Source organism: Lepus europaeus, chromosome 9, assembly GCF_033115175.1.
Source record: "Lepus europaeus isolate LE1 chromosome 9, mLepTim1.pri, whole genome shotgun sequence".
NCBI classification, from domain to species: Eukaryota; Metazoa; Chordata; class Mammalia; order Lagomorpha; family Leporidae; genus Lepus; species Lepus europaeus.
Window position 1 is genome coordinate 52680785 of NC_084835.1, and position 26384 is coordinate 52707168.

Consider the following 26384-nt stretch of genomic DNA (forward strand, 5'->3'; position numbering starts at 1 on the left):
TGTGTTTGTGTATTCCTGCTATTATCCACGGACTTTATTGTTTTGAATGTTTTTTATCAGGGAACATTTCATTTTGTACCGTTGAAACACTGATTGGTTCATCATCGGGACACCAGCTCTACACATTCTTATTTTCTAGGGAGATTGCTAGAGGAACTGCAGCAAACAAACATGATATTTCTGTTTGTGTAGATGACATTTTATGCACTTGCCTAACAAAAGACTTTGGTACTCTCCAAAACCATTTTTACTGTGATTTTCTCGGTCCATTGCATACGAATTCCACTCCAGTTTGTCCGAATATGACTGGATGAAAACAGAAATATCGGTTGTTGTTTTGGCTAACTCAATCCGAAATATTGTGAAAGCCTCTGTGTTTGTGTTTTCTGGATATTATCAACGGACTTTAGTTTTTTGAATGTTTTTATCGGGAACATTTTATTTTGAGCTTGCATACCGTAATTGGTTCCACATGTAGACACCGGCTCTACGTATTAGTATTTTCTAGGTAGAAAGCTAGAGGAACTGCGGCAAACAAACATGATATTCTGTTTGTATAGATGACATTTTATGCACTTGCCTAACGAAAATACTTTGCTTTTCTCCAGAACCATTTTTACTGTGATTTTTTTGGTCCATTGCATACGAATTCCACACCAGTTTGTGCGGATATGACTGGATGTGTTGGACCTCTCAGTTGTAGAGATGCCCACTTGCTCGAGAGGACGCCAAAAAATCCAGACTCCAGACCAGTTGATGCAAAAAGCATGAGGTATTTATTGTACGTTTGCGCAAACGGGCCCCCACCTAAGGCGGTGAGGAGCTTTGAGCAGCAGTTTCACACAGGTTATATAGTCAACAAATTAGCATATGGGATTGGCCGGTTCGGAGGGGCAATTAGCATACCGGAGAGTACTGAGGAGAGTGCTCAGGGAACCAGCTGAAGAGAATGCTGAGGAGAGTGCTGAGGGAACCAGGTGAAGAGAATGCTGAGGAGAATACTGAGACTCTCCAAAGGGGAGAGGCAGCTCTGCTCTGGGCACGCCCAGAGGCTCTCCAAAGGGGATAGACTTTTCCTTCCCAGAGAACGTGCCCGCTGGACCCTGGGGAACATCCAACCCCCCAAGAAGCCCCTGGTATCTGCCCAGGTCTAGCCTCCTGTCCCTCTCCCCCACAAGGGTCCTTCATTCCCTCCTTTTCTTTTTGCAAAGATTTTAATCTTAAAATCTATTGGACCGGCCTGGGGAGAACCTGCCTCACTGGAGGGAGGAAACTCTGTTCTTGCTGGACTAGGTTGGGTTCCACGTTAACAATTGTGGAGCATAGGGATTGGAAAAACAATGGGGAAAGGCCAGGAACATCATAAATATTGAAAGTCTTAACTTGAGTGGGTTCTGAGTGCGCTGGAGCTTCCATTTGGCTGGTCTATCCGGATCCTCGGGGCCCTGGGGAGGTGGTGCTCGCCCCACGTGTGAGACATGGACTCAAGCAGCGATTCCGTCGACCTTGAGAGCGGTGGGAGTTGTTAACAGCACAGTGAAGGGGCCTTTCCACCGGGGCTCCAGAGTCTTAGATTGGTAGGCTGCTGCAAGAGGTTTCCAGACCTGGTTCTGGATGATCTGGAGCGCTCTCAACCGGGCCTGTAACTTAGGGGCATCAGCAACGGAGTCACTGGCAAGGTCAAGCAAGCCTGCTACTGGTGGGGGCCCTCCATAAAGGATTTCGTATGGTGTCAGCCCGCAATGAGAGGGCGTGTTTTCGGACCCGGAACAACACCATAGGGAGGAGTTGGACCCAGTCTTTAACGCCAGTCTCCAACGCTAATTTGGTCTCTTTAATTATTCTGTTCATTCTTTCTACCTGTGGGGTCTATAGGCACAATGCAATTTCCAATTTATGCCTAATGCTTTGGCCACCAACTGACTTACCTGGGAGACAAATGCTGGGCCATTGTCAGACCCAATTACCTTAGGCAAGCCGAACCGGGGGAAGATCTCCTCTATGATCTTCTTGACGACCACCTGGGCGGTTTCCCGTTTTGTGGGGAATGCCTCAGTCCATCCGGAGAAGGTGTCTACAAAAACTAGAAGATACTTATTCCCATAACTGCCCGGCCTTATCTCAGTGAAATCGACCTCCCAGTTAATTCCTGGTCGGTCTCCTCTTACCCTAGCTCCCTCCGGGAGCTTGAGGTGTCTGGCATTTACCTTGGCACACGGAACACAGGATTCAGTCACCTGCTGGGCTAAAGAGTCAAGTCCGGGGATGTAGTAAGACTGCCTATCTTCCTGTAAGGCTGCTTTTAGCTTTTTGTATCCCAAATGAGTCCATTGATGGAGGCTGGTAATTATTTCTTTAGCCAATTGATGTGGCAAGACTATTTTCTCTCCGAGCCTCCAAACCCTTATTTGTTCATCATACTCTGCACCGAGCTGCTGGATCGTATCTAAGTCTTGGTCCGAATAGAGGAAAGGTGGTTCCCTCGATACTTGGGTGGGCTCAATTGTCTTTAACGGGAGCACCTGTTGGCTCAGGGCTGCCGCCCTAGCGGCCTCGTCTGCCATCCTGTTTCCCCTTGCTACGGAGTCGTCTCCTCGTTGGTGCCCGGGGCAATGAATTGCTGAGGAGAATGCTGAGGAGAGTGGCAGCTCTGCTCAGTTTCAGCGGCAAGGAGGAGGTCGTCCACATATTGCAGGAGGACCAGGTCCGGATGGTTGACTCGGAAGTCGGCCAAATCTAGGTGCAGAGCTTCATCAAACAAGGTAGGCGAGTTTTTAAATCCTTAAGGCAACCTTGTCCAGGTGAGTTGTCCTGAAAACCCGGTCTCTGAGTCTTTCCACTCAAAAGCAAAGATGGATTGGCTCTGAGGGCTCAGTCTTAAACAAAAGAATGCACCTTTTAGATCTAACACAGTGCACCATACGTGGGTCGGAGGCAAGGTACTTAGCAGATTGTAGGGGTTGGGCACCGTGGGATGCATATCCTCCGCTCTCCCGTTAACCTCCCGCACTGGTAGTAGGGGGGTGTTCCAAGGTGAACGACAAAGTTTTAAAATGCCTAGGTGTAACAGTCTCTGGATATGTGGCCGGATACCTTCCTTAGCTTCCTTTCCCATCGGATATTGACGAACTGACACGGGAATGGCCGTGGGCTTCAGATCAAGGGAGGCCGGTTGACGGCCAGCCCTATTCCCGCAGTCTCTGCCCAGGCCTGAGGAAAATCTTGGAGCTTAAAGGCCCTTTTTCTGAAGTCAGTACCGAGTGCTGGGCTCCCGTGTCAATCAGGAAGGTTACCGGTCTGCCCCCCACTTCAAGGGTTATCCTGGGCTCAGGGGGGGCTCCTGGCCCTGACTCACCTAGTCGTCTTCTTCCAGGGACAGGATCTTTGGTCCCTGTGTTTTCTTCGGGCAATCTTTGACCCAGTATCCTCTTTCTTTACAATAGGCACATTGATCTCTTTCCACCCGAGGCTTTCGTTTGTCTCCCAAGTCCCTATTCTGTCCTGGTCTACTCCTTTCTATATCCTGCACTACGGTGGCCAAAATTCTACTAAGCTCTCGATTACGTCTTTTATCTCTTTTGTCTTCCCTTTCCTCCTGCTCCTTGCGGATCCTTTCCTCCCTCTCCTCTCGGGTCTCCCTTTTATTGTAAATCCTTTCTGCCTCCTTTATTAAATCTTGTATAGTATACCCCTGAAGCCCCTCTAGCCGCTGCAATTTATTGCGGATGTCCGGCGCTGACTGTCCTATAAAGGACATGATTACATCTCCCTGCCGGTCCTCTGCCAGGGGGTCAAACGGGGTATACATACGGTAGGCTTCCATTAATCTTTCTAGGAAGCCTGACGGCGTTTCCTCAGCCCCCTGTACTACTGCACATACCTTGGCCAAATTGGTGGGGCGCTTTCCAGCCCCTCTGAGACCCGCAAGGAGAATCTGGTGGTAAAGACGAAGTCGCTCCCTACCAGCAACGGTGGTGTAGTCCCAATCAGGACGGGTTGAGGGAAACGCCTCCTCGATTTCGTTTAGCAGTAGGGTCGGTCGGCCATCTGCTCCAGGGACGTTTTTCCGTGCCTCAAGGTAGACACGCTGCTTTTCCTCAGTAGTGAGGAGGGTCTGCAGAAGCTGCTGACAATCATCCCAGGTGGGCTGATGAGTCAATAAAATTGACTCAATCAGCCCAGTCAGAGCCTGGGGGTCCTGAGAGAAAGAGGGGTTATGGGTTTTCCAATTGTAAAGATCAGAAGCAGAAAATGGCCAGTACTGCATCTGGCCAGCCACCGAGCGAAGAGGAAAAGCCTGTGATGTCCTGACGCTTCCCGAGCCCCCTGCCTGCCCCCGACGGAGGCGCAGGCGGCTGGAGGGCGGGGAAAGCGCTGAGACTTCTTCCCCCACCCCCGTGGAATCAGGGGGTGGTGCAGAAGGTTGCACATCCCGCTCTGGTTATTGTGGAAGTTCCTGCGGGGGAGCAGGCTGGCCGGGAAGATAGGGTGGGGGAGAGTCAAAGCGCAGAAAGTCCTGATCAGCCGGAAGAACCGGTGGCTTGTCAGGTTTTGGATCTCGAATCTCCTTCAGAGGGTATAGGGAGGAGGTTGGCACAACCGGGATAGGAGGAGGGGGTAACGGGGTCCGTATGGGCTCCGTCAGGAAGGAGAAGGGTTCTATCCAGGGAGGGGGATTACGTGAAAGATCCTCCCACGTAGTAATGTAGGGCACCTGATCAGGGTGTCCATTTGATCCTGGCTGAAAGACCCGTGCCTTAATCTGTAAAATAATATCGAGGTTAAAAGTGCCGTTCCTTGGCCAGCCGACCTCGAAGGCCGGCCACTCTGAGGAACAGAATTTTGCCCATTGTTTCCTTTTAACCTCCAATGAGAGGTGGTGCGCGCGTTCTCGAACGTCTTTCCAGTGATCTAGAGTGAGACTTAAAGGGGTGGTTATTTGTTGACCCATGTGTGTAAGGATTTTAGCCCAAACAAAAAGAACAGCCAATGCACAAACATATACAATAAGTAAGACAAACCACATGGCTAAAATAGTTTTGGGAGCGGCTACCTGACCAGCCCTCCCTGGGAAGGAGGGAGACTTGGTCTCCGACCCACCTCCAGACCACCCCGGGTGCGTCTTCCGGGGGAACAGACCGAGGGTTTCCCCTCTCATCCCGGAGCGTCCTCCGGGGCACGGGCCAGGGGTTGCTGGGCACGCCTGCCTCCCCCACTGGTCCCACAGAGTCAGGTCAGATACTGGCCAGTCAGAATACTCCAGTCAGAATCCAGTCAGAATACTCAAGACAAAGAACAACAGACAGAAAACACTTAATTATACCTCCAACTGGTCCTGCAGAGAATGGGTCTGAGGGCGACCTCGAGCCCCACGTTGGGCGCCAAAATGTTGGACCTCTCAGTTGTAGAGATGCCCACTTGCTCGAGAGGACGCCCAAAAATCCAGACTCCAGACCAGTTGATGCAAAAAGCATGAGGTATTTATTGTACGTTTGCGCAAACGGGCCCCCACCTAAGGCGGTGAGGAGCTTTGAGCAGCAGTTTCACACAGGTTATATAGTCAACAAATTAGCATATGGGATTGGCCGGTTCGGAGGGGCAATTAGCATACTGGAGAGTACTGAGGAGAGTGCTCAGGGAACCAGCTGAAGAGAATGCTGAGGAGAGTGCTGAGGGAACCAGGTGAAGAGAACGCTGAGGAGAATACTGAGACTCTCCAAAGGGGAGAGGCAGCTCTGCTCTGGGCACGCCCAGAGGCTCTCCAAAGGGGATAGACTTTTCCTTCCCAGAGAACGTGCCCGCTGGACCCTGGGGAACATCCAACCCCCCAAGAAGCCCCTGGTATCTGCCCAGGTCTAGCCTCCTGTCCCTCTCCCCCACAAGGGTCCTTCAGATGAAACCGTAGATATCTGGTTTTGTTTTGATAACTCAATCCCAACTATTGCTACAGCTACTGTGTTTGTGTTTTCTGTATATTATCAATGGACTTCATTGTTTTGAATGTTTTTTATCGCAGAATAGTTTATTTTGAGCTTGGATACAGTAATTGGTTCATCATGGGGACACCAGCTCTACACATTCGAATTTTCTAGGGAGAAAGCTACAGGAACTGCGGCAAACAAACTTGATATTTCTGTTTGTATAGATGACATTTTATGCACTTGCCTAACGAAAAGACTTTGCTTTTCTGCCAAACCATTTTTACTGTGATTTTCTCGGTCCATTGCATACGAATTCCACACCGTTTGTCCGGATATGACTGGATGGAACCGGAAATACCCGGATCTGTTTTGGCTAACTCAATCCCAGATATTGCTACCGCCTCTGTGTTTGTGTATTCCTGATATTATCCACGGACTTTTTTCTTTGACTTTTGTTAATCTGGGAACATTTAATTATGTTCTTGGAAACACTAATTGGTTCCACATGGAGACCTCAGCTGAACACATTCGTATTTTCTAGGGAGACTGCTAGAGGCACTGCGGCAAACAAACAAGATATTTCTGTTTGTATCGATGACATTTTATGCACTTTCCTAATGAAAAGACTTTGCTATTCTCCAAAACCATTTTTACTGTGAATATCTTGGTCCATTGCATACGAATTCCAAAGCAGTTTACTGGATATGACGGGATGAAACCGGAAATATCCGGTTTTGTTTTGGCTAACTCAATCCCAGATATTGCTACAGCCCCTGTGTTTGTGTATTCCTGATATAACCGCGGACTTTATTTTTTTGAATGTTTTTTATCGGGAACATTTAATTTTGTGCTTGGAAACACTAATTGGTTCCACATGGAGGCACCAGCTCTACACATTTGTATTTTCTAGGGAGAAAGCTAGAGGAACGGCGGCAAACAAACATGATATTTCTGTGTGTATAGATGACATTTTATGCAGTTGCCTAACCAAAAGACATTGCTTTTCTCCAAAGCCATTTTTCCTGTGATTTTCTCGGTTCATTGCATAGGAATTCCATACTACTTTGTCCGGATATGACTGGATGCAACCAGAAATATCCGGTTGTGTTTTGGCTAACGCACTGTGAAATATTGTGAAAGATTCTGTGTGTGTGTATTCACGATATTATGAATGGATTTTATTGCTTTGAATGTTTTTCTCAGGGATCATTTAATTTTGTAACATAGAATCACTAATTGGTTCATCATGGGGACACCAGCTCTACACATTCCCATTTTCTAGGGAGAAAGCTAGAGGAACTGTGGCAAACAAACATGATATTTCCGTTTGTATAGATGACATTTTATGCACTTCCCTAACGAAAAGACTTTGGTATTCTCCAAAACCATTTTTACTGTGATTTTCTCGATCCATTGCATACGAATTCCACAGCAGTTTGTCCGGATATGACTGGATGAAACCGGAAATATCCGGTTTTTTTTTGGCTAACTCAAATCCAGGTATTGCTACAGCCTCTGTGTATGTGTATTCCTGATATTAACCACCGAGTTTATTGTTTTGAATGTTTTTTATCAGGGAACATGTAATTTTGTGCTTGGAAACACTAATTGGTTCCACATGGAGAAACCAGCTCTATACATCCGTATTTTCTTGGGATAAAGCTAGAGGAACTGTGGCAAACAAACATGATATTTCTGGTTGTATAGATGACATTTTATGCACTTGCATAATGAAAAAACTTTGCTTTTCTCCAAAATCATTTGTAGTGTGATTTTCTCGGTCCATTGCATACGAATTCCACATCAGTTTACCGGATATGACAGGATGAAACCGGAAATTACCGGTTTTGTTTTGGCTAACTCAATCCGAAATATTGTGAAAGCCTCTGTGTTTGTGTTTTCTGGATATTATCGATGGACTTATTGTTTTGAATGTTTTTTATCGGGGAATATTTTATTTTGAGCTTGGATACAGTAATTGGTTCCACATGAAGACACCAGCTCTACGTATTCGTATTTTCTAGGTAGAAGGCTAGAGGAACTGTGGCGAACAAACATGATATTTCTGTTTCTATAGATGACAATTTATGCTGTTGCCTAATGAAGAGATATTGGATTACTCCAAAGCCATTTTTACTGTGAGTTTCTCGGTCTATTGTCTACGAATTCCACAACAGTTTCTGTGGATATCACTGGATGAAACCGGAAATATCCGGTTTTGTTTTGGCTAACTCAATCCCAGATATTGCTACAGCCTCTGTGTTTGTGTATTCCTGCTATTATCCACGGACTTTATTGTTTTGAATGTTTTTTATCAGGGAACATTTCATTTTGTACCGTTGAAACACTAATTGGTTCATCATCGGGACACCAGCTCTACACATTCGTATTTTCTAGGGAGATTGCTAGAGGAACTGCAGCAAACAAACATGATATTTCTGTTTGTGTAGATGACATTTTATGCACTTGCCTAACAAAAGACTTTGGTACTCTCCAAAACCATTTTTACTGTGATTTTCTCGGTCCATTGCATACGAATTCCACTCCAGTTTGTCCGAATATGACTGGATGAAAACAGAAATATCGGTTGTTGTTTTGGCTAACTCAATCCGAAATATTGTGAAAGCCTCTGTGTTTGTGTTTTCTGGATATTATCAACGGACTTTAGTTTTTTGAATGTTTTTATCGGGAACATTTTATTTTGAGCTTGCATACCATAATTGGTTCCATATGTAGACACCGGCTCTACGTATTAGTATTTTCTAGGTAGAAAGCTAGAGGAACTGCGGCAAACAAACATGATATTCTGTTTGTATAGATGACATTTTATGCACTTGCCTAACGAAAATACTTTGCTTTTCTCCAGAACCATTTTTACTGTGATTTTTTTGGTCCATTGCATACGAATTCCACACCAGTTTGTGCGGATATGACTGGATGAAACCGTAGATATCTGGTTTTGTTTTGATAACTCAATCCCAACTATTGCTACAGCTACTGTGTTTGTGTTTTCTGTATATTATCAATGGACTTCATTGTTTTGAATGTTTTTTATCGCAGAATAGTTTATTTTGAGCTTGGATACAGTAATTGGTTCATCATGGGGACACCAGCTCTACACATTCGAATTTTCTAGGGAGAAAGCTACAGGAACTGCGGCAAACAAACTTGATATTTCTGTTTGTATAGATGACATTTTATGCACTTGCCTAACGAAAAGACTTTGCTTTTCTGCCAAACCATTTTTACTGTGATTTTCTCGGTCCATTGCATACGAATTCCACACCGTTTGTCCGGATATGACTGGATGGAACCGGAAATACCCGGATCTGTTTTGGCTAACTCAATCCCAGATATTGCTACCGCCTCTGTGTTTGTGTATTCCTGATATTATCCACGGACTTTTTTCTTTGACTTTTGTTAATCTGGGAACATTTAATTATGTTCTTGGAAACACTAATTGGTTCCACATGGAGACCTCAGCTGAACACATTCGTATTTTCTAGGGAGACTGCTAGAGGCACTGCGGCAAACAAACAAGATATTTCTGTTTGTATCGATGACATTTTATGCACTTTCCTAATGAAAAGACTTTGCTATTCTCCAAAACCACTTTTACTGTGAATATCTTGGTCCATTGCATACGAATTCCAAAGCAGTTTACTGGATATGACGGGATGAAACCGGAAATATCCGGTTTTGTTTTGGCTAACTCAATCCTAGATATTGCTACAGCCCCTGTGTTTGTGTATTCCTGATATAACCGCGGACTTTATTTTTTTGAATGTTTTTTATCGGGAACATTTAATTTTGTGCTTGGAAACACTAATTGGTTCCACATGGAGGCACCAGCTCTACACATTTGTATTTTCTAGGGAGAAAGCTAGAGGAACGGCGGCAAACAAACATGATATTTCTGTGTGTATAGATGACATTTTATGCTGTTGCCTAACCAAAAGACATTGCTTTTCTCCAAAGCCATTTTTCCTGTGATTTTCTCGGTCCATTGCATAGGAATTCCATACTACTTTGTCCGGATATGACTGGATGCAACCAGAAATATCCGGTTGTGTTTTGGCTAACGCACTGTGAAATATTGTGAAAGATTCTGTGTGTGTGTATTCACGATATTATGAATGGATTTTATTGTTTTGAATGTTTTTCTCAGGGATCATTTAATTTTGTAACATAGAATCACTAATTGGTTCATCATGGGGACACCAGCTCTACACATTCCCATTTTCTAGGGAGAAAGCTAGAGGAACTGTGGCAAACAAACATGATATTTCCGTTTGTATAGATGACATTTTATGCACTTCCCTAACGAAAAGACTTTGGTATTCTCCAAAACCATTTTTACTGTGATTTTCTCGATCCATTGCATACGAATTCCACAGCAGTTTGTCCGGATATGACTGGATGAAACCGGAAATATCCGGTTTTGTTTTGGCTAACTCAAATCCAGGTATTGCTACAGCCTCTGTGTATGTGTATTCCTGATATTAACCACCGAGTTTATTGTTTTGAATGTTTTTTATCAGGGAACATGTAATTTTGTGCTTGGAAACACTAATTGGTTCCACATGGAGAAACCAGCTCTATACATCCGTATTTTCTTGGGATAAAGCTAGAGGAACTGTGGCAAACAAACATGATATTTCTGGTTGTATAGATGACATTTTATGCACTTGCATAATGAAAAAACTTTGCTTTTCTCCAAAATCATTTGTAGTGTGATTTTCTCGGTCCATTGCATACGAATTCCACATCAGTTTACCGGATATGACAGGATGAAACCGGAAATTACCGGTTTTGTTTTGGCTAACTCAATCCGAAATATTGTGAAAGCCTCTGTGTTTGTGTTTTCTGGATATTATCGATGGACTTATTGTTTTGAATGTTTTTTATCGGGGAATATTTTATTTTGAGCTTGGATACAGTAATTGGTTCCACATGAAGACACCAGCTCTACGTATTCGTATTTTCTAGGTAGAAGGCTAGAGGAACTGTGGCGAACAAACATGATATTTCTGTTTCTATAGATGACAATTTATGCTGTTGCCTAATGAAGAGATATTGGATTACTCCAAAGCCATTTTTACTGTGAGTTTCTCGGTCTATTGTCTACGAATTCCACAACAGTTTCTGTGGATATCACTGGATGAAACCGGAAATATCCGGTTTTGTTTTGGCTAACTCAATCCCAGATATTGCTACAGCCTCTGTGTTTGTGTATTCCTGCTATTATCCACGGACTTTATTGTTTTGAATGTTTTTTATCAGGGAACATTTCATTTTGTACCGTTGAAACACTGATTGGTTCATCATCGGGACACCAGCTCTACACATTCGTATTTTCTAGGGAGATTGCTAGAGGAACTGCAGCAAACAAACATGATATTTCTGTTTGTGTAGATGACATTTTATGCACTTGCCTAACAAAAGACTTTGGTACTCTCCAAAACCATTTTTACTGTGATTTTCTCGGTCCATTGCATACGAATTCCACTCCAGTTTGTCCGAATATGACTGGATGAAAACAGAAATATCAGTTGTTGTTTTGGCTAACTCAATCCGAAATATTGTGAAAGCCTCTGTGTTTGTGTTTTCTGGATATTATCAACGGACTTTAGTTTTTTGAATGTTTTTATCGGGAACATTTTATTTTGAGCTTGCATACCGTAATTGGTTCCACATGTAGACACCGGCTCTACGTATTAGTATTTTCTAGGTAGAAAGCTAGAGGAACTGCGGCAAACAAACATGATATTCTGTTTGTATAGATGACATTTTATGCACTTGCCTAACGAAAATACTTTGCTTTTCTCCAGAACCATTTTTACTGTGATTTTTTTGGTCCATTGCATACGAATTCCACACCAGTTTGTGCGGATATGACTGGATGAAACCGTAGATATCTGGTTTTGTTTTGATAACTCAATCCCAACTATTGCTACAGCTACTGTGTTTGTGTTTTCTGTATATTATCAATGGACTTCATTGTTTTGAATGTTTTTTATCGCAGAATAGTTTATTTTGAGCTTGGATACAGTAATTGGTTCATCATGGGGACACCAGCTCTACACATTCGAATTTTCTAGGGAGAAAGCTACAGGAACTGCGGCAAACAAACATGATATTTCTGTTTGTATAGATGACATTTTATGCACTTGCCTAACGAAAAGACTTTGCTTTTCTGCCAAACCATTTTTACTGTGATTTTCTCGGTCCATTGCATACGAATTCCACACCGTTTGTCCGGATATGACTGGATGGAACCGGAAATACCCGGATCTGTTTTGGCTAACTCAATCCCAGATATTGCTACCGCCTCTGTGTTTGTGTATTCCTGATATTATCCACAGACTTTTTTCTTTGACTTTTGTTAATCTGGGAACATTTAATTATGTTCTTGGAAACACTAATTGGTTCCACATGGAGACCTCAGCTGAACACATTCGTATTTTCTAGAGAGACTGCTAGAGGAACTGCGGCAAACAAACAAGATATTTCTGTTTGTATCGATGACATTTTATGCACTTTCCTAATGAAAAGACTTTGCTATTCTCCAAAACCATTTTTACTGTGAATATCTTGGTCCATTGCATACGAATTCCAAAGCAGTTTACTGGATATGACGGGATGAATCCGGAAATATCCGGTTTTGTTTTGGCTAACTCAATCCCAGATATTGCTACAGCCCCTGTGTTTGTGTATTCCTGATATAACCGCGGACTTTATTTTTTTGAATGTTTTTTATCGGGAACATTTAATTTTGTGCTTGGAAACACTAATTGGTTCCACATGGAGGCACCAGCTCTACACATTTGTATTTTCTAGGGAGAAAGCTAGAGGAACGGCGGCAAACAAACATGATATTTCTGTGTGTATAGATGACATTTTATGCAGTTGCCTAACCAAAAGACATTGCTTTTCTCCAAAGCCATTTTTCCTGTGATTTTCTCGGTCCATTGCATAGGAATTCCATACTACTTTGTCCGGATATGACTGGATGCAACCAGAAATATCCGGTTGTGTTTTGGCTAACGCACTGTGAAATATTGTGAAAGATTCTGTGTGTGTGTATTCACGATATTATGAATGGATTTTATTGTTTTGAATGTTTTTCTCAGGGATCATTTAATTTTGTAACATAGAATCACTAATTGGTTCATCATGGGGACACCAGCTCTACACATTCCCATTTTCTAGGGAGAAAGCTAGAGGAACTGTGGCAAACAAACATGATATTTCTGGTTGTATAGATGACATTTTATGCACTTGCATAATGAAAAAACTTTGCTTTTCTCCAAAATCATTTGTAGTGTGATTTTCTCGGTCCATTGCATACAAATTCCACATCAGTTTACCTGATATGACAGGATGAAACCGGAAATTACCGGTTTTGTTTTGGCTAACTCAATCCGAAATATTGTGAAAGCCTCTGTGTTTGTGTTTTCTGGATATTATCGATGGACTTATTGTTTTGAATGTTTTTTATCGGGGAATATTTTATTTTGAGCTTGGATACAGTAATTGGTTCCACATGAAGACACCAGCTCTACGTATTCGTATTTTCTAGGTAGAAGGCTAGAGGAACTGTGGCGAACAAACATGATATTTCTGTTTCTATAGATGACAATTTATGCTGTTGCCTAATGAAGAGATATTGGATTACTCCAAAGCCATTTTTACTGTGAGTTTCTCGGTCTATTGTCTACGAATTCCACAACAGTTTCTGTGGATATCACTGGATGAAACCGGAAATATCCGGTTTTGTTTTGGCTAACTCAATCCCAGATATTGCTACAGCCTCTGTGTTTGTGTATTCCTGCTATTATCCACGGACTTTATTGTTTTGAATGTTTTTTATCAGGGAACATTTCATTTTGTACCGTTGAAACACTGATTGGTTCATCATCGGGACACCAGCTCTACACATTCGTATTTTCTAGGGAGATTGCTAGAGGAACTGCAGCAAACAAACATGATATTTCTGTTTGTGTAGATGACATTTTATGCACTTGCCTAACAAAAGACTTTGGTACTCTCCAAAACCATTTTTACTGTGATTTTCTCGGTCCATTGCATACGAATTCCACTCCAGTTTGTCCGAATATGACTGGATGAAAACAGAAATATCGGTTGTTGTTTTGGCTAACTCAATCCGAAATATCGTGAAAGCCTCTGTGTTTGTGTTTTCTGGATATTATCAACGGACTTTAGTTTTTTGAATGTTTTTATCGGGAACATTTTATTTTGAGCTTGCATACCGTAATTGGTTCCACATGTAGACACCGGCTCTACGTATTAGTATTTTCTAGGTAGAAAGCTAGAGGAACTGCGGCAAACAAACATGATATTCTGTTTGTATAGATGACATTTTATGCACTTGCCTAACGAAAATACTTTGCTTTTCTCCAGAACCATTTTTACTGTGATTTTTTTGGTCCATTGCATACGAATTCCACACCAGTTTGTGCGGATATGACTGGATGAAACCGTAGATATCTGGTTTTGTTTTGATAACTCAATCCCAACTATTGCTACAGCTACTGTGTTTGTGTTTTCTGTATATTATCAATGGACTTCATTGTTTTGAATGTTTTTTATCGCAGAATAGTTTATTTTGAGCTTGGATACAGTAATTGGTTCATCATGGGGACACCAGCTCTACACATTCGAATTTTCTAGGGAGAAAGCTACAGGAACTGCGGCAAACAAACATGATATTTCTGTTTGTATAGATGACATTTTATGCACTTGCCTAACGAAAAGACTTTGCTTTTCTGCCAAACCATTTTTACTGTGATTTTCTCGGTCCATTGCATACGAATTCCACACCGTTTGTCCGGATATGACTGGATGGAACCGGAAATACCCGGATCTGTTTTGGCTAACTCAATCCCAGATATTGCTACCGCCTCTGTGTTTGTGTATTCCTGATATTATCCACAGACTTTTTTCTTTGACTTTTGTTAATCTGGGAACATTTAATTATGTTCTTGGAAACACTAATTGGTTCCACATGGAGACCTCAGCTGAACACATTCGTATTTTCTAGGGAGACTGCTAGAGGAACTGCGGCAAACAAACAAGATATTTCTGTTTGTATCGATGACATTTTATGCACTTTCCTAATGAAAAGACTTTGCTATTCTCCAAAACCATTTTTACTGTGAATATCTTGGTCCATTGCATACGAATTCCAAAGCAGTTTACTGGATATGACGGGATGAATCCGGAAATATCCGGTTTTGTTTTGGCTAACTCAATCCCAGATATTGCTACAGCCCCTGTGTTTGTGTATTCCTGATATAACCGCGGACTTTATTTTTTTGAATGTTTTTTATCGGGAACATTTAATTTTGTGCTTGGAAACACTAATTGGTTCCACATGGAGGCACCAGCTCTACACATTTGTATTTTCTAGGGAGAAAGCTAGAGGAACGGCGGCAAACAAACATGATATTTCTGTGTGTATAGATGACATTTTATGCAGTTGCCTAACCAAAAGACATTGCTTTTCTCCAAAGCCATTTTTCCTGTGATTTTCTCGGTCCATTGCATAGGAATTCCATACTACTTTGTCCGGATATGACTGGATGCAACCAGAAATATCCGGTTGTGTTTTGGCTAACGCACTGTGAAATATTGTGAAAGATTCTGTGTGTGTGTATTCACGATATTATGAATGGATTTTATTGTTTTGAATGTTTTTCTCAGGGATCATTTAATTTTGTAACATAGAATCACTAATTGGTTCATCATGGGGACACCAGCTCTACACATTCCCATTTTCTAGGGAGAAAGCTAGAGGAACTGTGGCAAACAAACATGATATTTCTGGTTGTATAGATGACATTTTATGCACTTGCATAATGAAAAAACTTTGCTTTTCTCCAAAATCATTTGTAGTGTGATTTTCTCGGTCCATTGCATACAAATTCCACATCAGTTTACCTGATATGACAGGATGAAACCGGAAATTACCGGTTTTGTTTTGGCTAACTCAATCCGAAATATTGTGAAAGCCTCTGTGTTTGTGTTTTCTGGATATTATCGATGGACTTATTGTTTTGAATGTTTTTTATCGGGGAATATTTTATTTTGAGCTTGGATACAGTAATTGGTTCCACATGAAGACACCAGCTCTACGTATTCGTATTTTCTAGGTAGAAGGCTAGAGGAACTGTGGCGAACAAACATGATATTTCTGTTTCTATAGATGACAATTTATGCTGTTGCCTAATGAAGAGATATTGGATTACTCCAAAGCCATTTTTACTGTGAGTTTCTCGGTCTATTGTCTACGAATTCCACAACAGTTTCTGTGGATATCACTGGATGAAACCGGAAATATCCGGTTTTGTTTTGGCTAACTCAATCCCAGATATTGCTACAGCCTCTGTGTTTGTGTATTCCTGCTATTATCCACGGACTTTATTGTTTTGAATGTTTTTTATCAGGGAACATTTCATTTTGTACCGTTGAAACACTGATTGGTTCATCATCGGGACACCAGCTCTACACATTCGTATTTTCTAGGGAGATTGCTAGAGGAACTGCAGCAAACAAACATGATATTTCTGTTTGTGTAGATGACATTTTATGCACTTGCCTAACAAAAGACTTTGGTACTCTCCAAAACCATTTTTACTGTGATTTTCTCGGTCCATTGCATACGAATTCCACTCCAGTTTGTCCGAATATGACTGGATGAAAACAGAAATATCGGTTGTTGTTTTGGCTAACTCAATCCGAAATATCGTGAAAGCCTCTGTGTTTGTGTTTTCTGGATATTATCAACGGACTTTAGTTTTTTGAATGTTTTTATCGGGAACATTTTATTTTGAGCTTGCATACCGTAATTGGTTCCACATGTAGACACCGGCTCTACGTATTAGTATTTTCTAGGTAGAAAGCTAGAGGAACTGCGGCAAACAAACATGATATTCTGTTTGTATAGATGACATTTTATGCACTTGCCTAACGAAAATACTTTGCTTTTCTCCAGAACCATTTTTACTGTGATTTTTTTGGTCCATTGCATACGAATTCCACACCAGTTTGTGCGGATATGACTGGATGAAACCGTAGATATCTGGTTTTGTTTTGATAACTCAATCCCAACTATTGCTACAGCTACTGTGTTTGTGTTTTCTGTATATTATCAATGGACTTCATTGTTTTGAATGTTTTTTATCGCAGAATAGTTTATTTTGAGCTTGGATACAGTAATTGGTTCATCATGGGGACACCAGCTCTACACATTCGAATTTTCTAGGGAGAAAGCTACAGGAACTGCGGCAAACAAACATGATATTTCTGTTTGTATAGATGACATTTTATGCACTTGCCTAACGAAAAGACTTTGCTTTTCTGCCAAACCATTTTTACTGTGATTTTCTCGGTCCATTGCATACGAATTCCACACCGTTTGTCCGGATATGACTGGATGGAACCGGAAATACCCGGATCTGTTTTGGCTAACTCAATCCCAGATATTGCTACCGCCTCTGTGTTTGTGTATTCCTGATATTATCCACAGACTTTTTTCTTTGACTTTTGTTAATCTGGGAACATTTAATTATGTTCTTGGAAACACTAATTGGTTCCACATGGAGACCTCAGCTGAACACATTCGTATTTTCTAGGGAGACTGCTAGAGGAACTGCGGCAAACAAACAAGATATTTCTGTTTGTATCGATGACATTTTATGCACTTTCCTAATGAAAAGACTTTGCTATTCTCCAAAACCATTTTTACTGTGAATATCTTGGTCCATTGCATACGAATTCCAAAGCAGTTTACTGGATATGACGGGATGAATCCGGAAATATCCGGTTTTGTTTTGGCTAACTCAATCCCAGATATTGCTACAGCCCCTGTGTTTGTGTATTCCTGATATAACCGCGGACTTTATTTTTTTGAATGTTTTTTATCGGGAACATTTAATTTTGTGCTTGGAAACACTAATTGGTTCCACATGGAGGCACCAGCTCTACACATTTGTATTTTCTAGGGAGAAAGCTAGAGGAACGGCGGCAAACAAACATGATATTTCTGTGTGTATAGATGACATTTTATGCAGTTGCCTAACCAAAAGACATTGCTTTTCTCCAAAGCCATTTTTCCTGTGATTTTCTCGGTCCATTGCATAGGAATTCCATACTACTTTGTCCGGATATGACTGGATGCAACCAGAAATATCCGGTTGTGTTTTGGCTAACGCACTGTGAAATATTGTGAAAGATTCTGTGTGTGTGTATTCACGATATTATGAATGGATTTTATTGTTTTGAATGTTTTTCTCAGGGATCATTTAATTTTGTAACATAGAATCACTAATTGGTTCATCATGGGGACACCAGCTCTACACATTCCCATTTTCTAGGGAGAAAGCTAGAGGAACTGTGGCAAACAAACATGATATTTCTGGTTGTATAGATGACATTTTATGCACTTGCATAATGAAAAAACTTTGCTTTTCTCCAAAATCATTTGTAGTGTGATTTTCTCGGTCCATTGCATACAAATTCCACATCAGTTTACCTGATATGACAGGATGAAACCGGAAATTACCGGTTTTGTTTTGGCTAACTCAATCCGAAATATTGTGAAAGCCTCTGTGTTTGTGTTTTCTGGATATTATCGATGGACTTATTGTTTTGAATGTTTTTTATCGGGGAATATTTTATTTTGAGCTTGGATACAGTAATTGGTTCCACATGAAGACACCAGCTCTACGTATTCATATTTTCTAGGTAGAAGGCTAGAGGAACTGTGGCGAACAAACATGATATTTCTGTTTCTATAGATGACAATTTATGCTGTTGCCTAATGAAGAGATATTGGATTACTCCAAAGCCATTTTTACTGTGAGTTTCTCGGTCTATTGTCTACGAATTCCACAACAGTTTCTGTGGATATCACTGGATGAAACCGGAAATATCCGGTTTTGTTTTGGCTAACTCAATCCCAGATATTGCTACAGCCTCTGTGTTTGTGTATTCCTGCTATTATCCACGGACTTTATTGTTTTGAATGTTTTTTATCAGGGAACATTTCATTTTGTACCGTTGAAACACTGATTGGTTCATCATCGGGACACCAGCTCTACACATTCGTATTTTCTAGGGAGATTGCTAGAGGAACTGCAGCAAACAAACATGATATTTCTGTTTGTGTAGATGACATTTTATGCACTTGCCTAACAAAAGACTTTGGTACTCTCCAAAACCATTTTTACTGTGATTTTCTCGGTCCATTGCATACGAATTCCACTCCAGTTTGTCCGAATATGACTGGATGAAAACAGAAATATCGGTTGTTGTTTTGGCTAACTCAATCCGAAATATCGTGAAAGCCTCTGTGTTTGTGTTTTCTGGATATTATCAACGGACTTTAGTTTTTTGAATGTTTTTATCGGGAACATTTTATTTTGAGCTTGCATACCGTAATTGGTTCCACATGTAGACACCGGCTCTACGTATTAGTATTTTCTAGGTAGAAAGCTAGAGGAACTGCGGCAAACAAACATGATATTCTGTTTGTATAGATGACATTTTATGCACTTGCCTAACGAAAATACTTTGCTTTTCTCCAGAACCATTTTTACTGTGATTTTTTTGGTCCATTGCATACGAATTCCACACCAGTTTGTGCGGATATGACTGGATGAAACCGTAGATATCTGGTTTTGTTTTGATAACTCAATCCCAACTATTGCTACAGCTACTGTGTTTGTGTTTTCTGTATATTATCAATGGACTTCATTGTTTTGAATGTTTTTTATCGCAGAATAGTTTATTTTGAGCTTGGATACAGTAATTGGTTCATCATGGGGACACCAGCTCTACACATTCGAATTTTCTAGGGAGAAAGCTACAGGAACTGCGGCAAACAAACTTGATATTTCTGTTTGTATAGATGACATTTTATGCACTTGCCTAACGAAAAGACTTTGCTTTTCTGCCAAACCATTTTTACTGTGATTTTCTCGGTCCATTGCATACGAATTCCACACCGTTTGTCCGGATATGACTGGATGGAACCGGAAATACCCGGATCTGTTTTGGCTAACTCAATCCCAGATATTGCTACCGCCTCTGTGTTTGTGTATTCCTGATATTATCCACAGACTTTTTTCTTTGACTTTTGTTAATCTGGGAACATTTAATTATGTTCTTGGAAACACTAATTGGTTCCACATGGAGACCTCAGCTGAACACATTCGTATTTTCTAGGGAGACTGCTAGAGGAACTGCGGCAAACAAACAAGATATTTCTGTTTGTATCGATGACATTTTATGCACTTTCCTAATGAAAAGACTTTGCTATTCTCCAAAACCATTTTTACTGTGAATATCTTGGTCCATTGCATACGAATTCCAAAGCAGTTTACTGGATATGACGGGATGAATCCGGAAATATCCGGTTTTGTTTTGGCTAACTCAATCCCAGATATTGCTACAGCCCCTGTGTTTGTGTATTCCTGATATAACCGCGGACTTTATTTTTTTGAATGTTTTTTATCGGGAACATTTAATTTTGTGCTTGGAAACACTAATTGGTTCCACATGGAGGCACCAGCTCTACACATTTGTATTTTCTAGGGAGAAAGCTAGAGGAACGGCGGCAAACAAACATGATATTTCTGTGTGTATAGATGACATTTTATGCAGTTGCCTAACCAAAAGACATTGCTTTTCTCCAAAGCCATTTTTCCTGTGATTTTCTCGGTCCATTGCATAGGAATTCCATACTACTTTGTCCGGATATGACTGGATGCAACCAGAAATATCCGGTTGTGTTTTGGCTAACGCACTGTGAAATATTGTGAAAGATTCTGTGTGTGTGTATTCACGATATTATGAATGGATTTTATTGTTTTGAATGTTTTTCTCAGGGATCATTTAATTTTGTAACATAGAATCACTAATTGGTTCATCATGGGGACACCAGCTCTACACATTCCCATTTTCTAGGGAGAAAGCTAGAGGAACTGTGGCAAACAAACATGATATTTCTGGTTGTATAGATGACATTTTATGCACTTGCATAATGAAAAAACTTTGCTTTTCTCCAAAATCATTTGTAGTGTGATTTTCTCGGTCCATTGCATACAAATTCCACATCAGTTTACCTGATATGACAGGATGAAACCGGAAATTACCGGTTTTGTTTTGGCTAACTCAATCCGAAATATTGTGAAAGCCTCTGTGTTTGTGTTTTCTGGATATTATCGATGGACTTATTGTTTTGAATGTTTTTTATCGGGGAATATTTTATTTTGAGCTTGGATACAGTAATTGGTTCCACATGAAGACACCAGCTCTACGTATTCATATTTTCTAGGTAGAAGGCTAGAGGAACTGTGGCGAACAAACATGATATTTCTGTTTCTATAGATGACAATTTATGCTGTTGCCTAATGAAGAGATATTGGATTACTCCAAAGCCATTTTTACTGTGAGTTTCTCGGTCTATTGTCTACGAATTCCACAACAGTTTCTGTGGATATCACTGGATGAAACCGGAAATATCCGGTTTTGTTTTGGCTAACTCAATCCCAGATATTGCTACAGCCTCTGTGTTTGTGTATTCCTGCTATTATCCACGGACTTTATTGTTTTGAATGTTTTTTATCAGGGAACATTTCATTTTGTACCGTTGAAACACTGATTGGTTCATCATCGGGACACCAGCTCTACACATTCGTATTTTCTAGGGAGATTGCTAGAGGAACTGCAGCAAACAAACATGATATTTCTGTTTGTGTAGATGACATTTTATGCACTTGCCTAACAAAAGACTTTGGTACTCTCCAAAACCATTTTTACTGTGATTTTCTCGGTCCATTGCATACGAATTCCACTCCAGTTTGTCCGAATATGACTGGATGAAAACAGAAATATCGGTTGTTGTTTTGGCTAACTCAATCCGAAATATCGTGAAAGCCTCTGTGTTTGTGTTTTCTGGATATTATCAACGGACTTTAGTTTTTTGAATGTTTTTATCGGGAACATTTTATTTTGAGCTTGCATACCGTAATTGGTTCCACATGTAGACACCGGCTCTACGTATTAGTATTTTCTAGGTAGAAAGCTAGAGGAACTGCGGCAAACAAACATGATATTCTGTTTGTATAGATGACATTTTATGCACTTGCCTAACGAAAATACTTTGCTTTTCTCCAGAACCATTTTTACTGTGATTTTTTTGGTCCATTGCATACGAATTCCACACCAGTTTGTGCGGATATGACTGGATGAAACCGTAGATATCTGGTTTTGTTTTGATAACTCAATCCCAACTATTGCTACAGCTACTGTGTTTGTGTTTTCTGTATATTATCAATGGACTTCATTGTTTTGAATGTTTTTTATCGCAGAATAGTTTATTTTGAGCTTGGATACAGTAATTGGTTCATCATAGGGACACCAGCTCTACACATTCGAATTTTCTAGGGAGAAAGCTACAGGAACTGCGGCAAACAAACATGATATTTCTGTTTGTATAGATGACATTTTATGCACTTGCCTAACGAAAAGACTTTGCTTTTCTGCCAAACCATTTTTACTGTGATTTTCTCGGTCCATTGCATACGAATTCCACACCGTTTGTCCGGATATGACTGGATGGAACCGGAAATACCCGGATCTGTTTTGGCTAACTCAATCCCAGATATTGCTACCGCCTCTGTGTTTGTATATTCCTGATATTATCCACGGACTTTATTGTTTTGAATGTTTTTTATCAGGGAACATTTCATTTTGTACCGTTGAAACACTGATTGGTTCATCATCAGGACACCAGCTCTACACATTCGTATTTTCTAGGGAGATTGCTAGAGGAACTGCAGCAAACAAACATGATATTTCTGTTTGTGTAGATGACATTTTATGCACTTGCCTAACAAAAGACTTTGGTACTCTCCAAAACCATTTTTACTGTGATTTTCTCGGTCCATTGCATACGAATTCCACTCCAGTTTGTCCGAATATGACTGGATGAAAACAGAAATATCGGTTGTTGTTTTGGCTAACTCAATCCGAAATATCGTGAAAGCCTCTGTGTTTGTGTTTTCTGGATATTATCAACGGACTTTAGTTTTTTGAATGTTTTTATCGGGAACATTTTATTTTGAGCTTGCATACCGTAATTGGTTCCACATGTAGACACCGGCTCTACGTATTAGTATTTTCTAGGTAGAAAGCTAGAGGAACTGCGGCAAACAAACATGATATTCTGTTTGTATAGATGACATTTTATGCACTTGCCTAACGAAAATACTTTGCTTTTCTCCAGAACCATTTTTACTGTGATTTTTTTGGTCCATTGCATACGAATTCCACACCAGTTTGTGCGGATATGACTGGATGAAACCGTAGATATCTGGTTTTGTTTTGATAACTCAATCCCAACTATTGCTACAGCTACTGTGTTTGTGTTTTCTGTATATTATCAATGGACTTCATTGTTTTGAATGTTTTTTATCGCAGAATAGTTTATTTTGAGCTTGGATACAGTAATTGGTTCATCATAGGGACACCAGCTCTACACATTCGAATTTTCTAGGGAGAAAGCTACAGGAACTGCGGCAAACAAACATGATATTTCTGTTTGTATAGATGACATTTTATGCACTTGCCTAACGAAAAGACTTTGCTTTTCTGCCAAACCATTTTTACTGTGATTTTCTCGGTCCATTGCATACGAATTCCACACCGTTTGTCCGGATATGACTGGATGGAACCGGAAATACCCGGATCTGTTTTGGCTAACTCAATCCCAGATATTGCTACCGCCTCTGTGTTTGTGTATTCCTGATATTATCCACAGACTTTTTTCTTTGACTTTTGTTAATCTGGGAACATTTAATTATGCTCTTGGAAACACTAATTGGTTCCACATGGAGACCTCAGCTGAACACATTCGTATTTTCTAGGGAGACTGCTAGAGGAACTGCGGCAAACAAACAAGATATTTCTGTTTGTATCGATGACATTTTATGCACTTTCCTAATGAAAAGACTTTGCTATTCTCCAAAACCATTTTTACTGTGAATATCTTGGTCCATTGCATACGAATTCCAAAGCAGTTTACTGGATATGACGGGATGAAACCGGAAATATCCGGTTTTGTTTTGGCTAACTCAATCCCAGATATTGCTACAGCCCCTGTGTTTGTGTATTCCTGATATAACCGCGGACTTTATTTTTTTGAATGTTTTTTATCGGGAACATTTAATTTTGTGCTTGGAAACACTAATTGGTTCCACATGGAGGCACCAGCTCTACACATTTGTATTTTCTAGGGAGAAAGCTAGAGGAACGGCGGCAAACAAACATGATATTTCTGTGTGTATAGATGACATTTTATGCAGTTGCCTAACCAAAAGACATTGCTTTTCTCCAAAGCCATTTTTCCTGTGATTTTCTCGGTCCATTGCATAGGAATTCCATATTACTTTATCCGGATATGACTGGATGCAACCAGAAATATCCGGTTGTGTTTTGGCTAACGCACTGTGAAATATTGTGAAAGATTCTGTGTGTGTGTATTCACGATATTATGAATGGATTTTATTGTTTTGAATGTTTTTCTCAGGGATCATTTAATTTTGTAACATAGAATCACTAATTGGTTCATCATGGGGACACCAGCTCTACACATTCCCATTTTCTAGGGAGAAAGCTAGAGGAACTGTGGCAAACAAACATGATATTTCTGGTTGTATAGATGACATTTTATGCACTTGCATAATGAAAAAACTTTGCTTTTCTCCAAAATCATTTGTAGTGTGATTTTCTCGGTCCATTGCATACAAATTCCACATCAGTTTACCGGATATGACAGGATGAAACCGGAAATTACCGGTTTTGTTTTGGCTAACTCAATCCGAAATATTGTGAAAGCCTCTGTGTTTGTGTTTTCTGGATATTATCGATGGACTTATTGTTTTGAATGTTTTTTATCGGGGAATATTTTATTTTGAGCTTGGATACAGTAATTGGTTCCACATGAAGACACCAGCTCTACGTATTCGTATTTTCTAGGTAGAAGGCTAGAGGAACTGTGGCGAACAAACATGATATTTCTGTTTCTATAGATGACAATTTATGCTGTTGCCTAATGAAGAGATATTGGATTACTCCAAAGCCATTTTTACTGTGAGTTTCTCGGTCTATTGTCTACGAATTCCACAACAGTTTCTGTGGATATCACTGGATGAAACCGGAAATATCCGGTTTTGTTTTGGCTAACTCAATCCCAGATATTGCTACAGCCTCTGTGTTTGTGTATTCCTGCTATTATCCACGGACTTTATTGTTTTGAATGTTTTTTATCAGGGAACATTTCATTTTGTACCGTTGAAACACTGATTGGTTCATCATCGGGACACCAGCTCTACACATTCGTATTTTCTAGGGAGATTGCTAGAGGAACTGCAGCAAACAAACATGATATTTCTGTTTGTGTAGATGACATTTTATGCACTTGCCTAACAAAAGACTTTGGTACTCTCCAAAACCATTTTTACTGTGATTTTCTCGGTCCATTGCATACGAATTCCACTCCAGTTTGTCCGAATATGACTGGATGAAAACAGAAATATCGGTTGTTGTTTTGGCTAACTCAATCCGAAATATCGTGAAAGCCTCTGTGTTTGTGTTTTCTGGATATTATCAACGGACTTTAGTTTTTTGAATGTTTTTATCGGGAACATTTTATTTTGAGCTTGCATACCGTAATTGGTTCCACATGTAGACACCGGCTCTACGTATTAGTATTTTCTAGGTAGAAAGCTAGAGGAACTGCGGCAAACAAACATGATATTCTGTTTGTATAGATGACATTTTATGCACTTGCCTAACGAAAATACTTTGCTTTTCTCCAGAACCATTTTTACTGTGATTTTTTTGGTCCATTGCATACGAATTCCACACCAGTTTGTGCGGATATGACTGGATGAAACCGTAGATATCTGGTTTTGTTTTGATAACTCAATCCCAACTATTGCTACAGCTACTGTGTTTGTGTTTTCTGTATATTATCAATGGACTTCATTGTTTTGAATGTTTTTTATCGCAGAATAGTTTATTTTGAGCTTGGATACAGTAATTGGTTCATCATGGGGACACCAGCTCTACACATTCGAATTTTCTAGGGAGAAAGCTACAGGAACTGCGGCAAACAAACATGATATTTCTGTTTGTACAGATGACATTTTATGCACTTGCCTAACGAAAAGACTTTGCTTTTCTGCCAAACCATTTTTACTGTGATTTTCTCGGTCCATTGCATACGAATTCCACACCGTTTGTCCGGATATGACTGGATGGAACCGGAAATACCCGGATCTGTTTTGGCTAACTCAATCCCAGATATTGCTACCGCCTCTGTGTTTGTGTATTCCTGATATTATCCACGGACTTTTTTCTTTGACTTTTGTT